The sequence below is a fragment of the Corvus brachyrhynchos genome, unplaced genomic scaffold (genome assembly GCF_000691975.1).
Source record: "Corvus brachyrhynchos isolate BGI_N302 unplaced genomic scaffold, ASM69197v1 scaffold1135, whole genome shotgun sequence".
Lineage (NCBI taxonomy): Eukaryota > Metazoa > Chordata > Aves > Passeriformes > Corvidae > Corvus > Corvus brachyrhynchos.
Genome location: NW_008238129.1, coordinates 12,884 through 13,403, shown reverse-complemented (window position 1 = coordinate 13,403; position 520 = coordinate 12,884).

Genomic DNA, 520 nt, shown 5'->3' with positions numbered 1-520 from the left:
TAGGGTTTTTTGGGGGCCCTGAGAGGATTTTGGGAATTTTGGGGCTTTTTTGGGAGGTTTGGAGGGGTCCGGAGGGGATTTTGGGGAATTTTAGGTGGTTTTTTTGTAATTTTGGGGGAATTTGGGGTTTTTTTGGGGGAGTCCTGAGGGCATTTTGGGTTTTTGTGTTTTTTTGGGAATTTTGGAGGAATTTGGGGATTTTGGGGTTTTTTTTGTGGGTCCTGAGGGGATTTTTGGTTTTTGGGGGGGATTTTGGGGAATTTTGGGGAAATGTGGGGGATATTGATGGAATTCAGGGAACTTTGGGGAAATTTAGGTGATTTGGGGAATTTTGGATGATTTTTATTGGATTTAGGGGGACTTGGGGGGATTTTTTTTGGGAATTTGAGTTTTTTTGGGGGGCCCTGAGGAATTCAGGGAACTTTGAGGACATTTGGGTGATTTGGAAATTTTGGGGGGATTTTTATTGGATTTAGGGGGACTTGGGGGGATTTTTTGGGAATTTGAGGTGTTCAGGGGG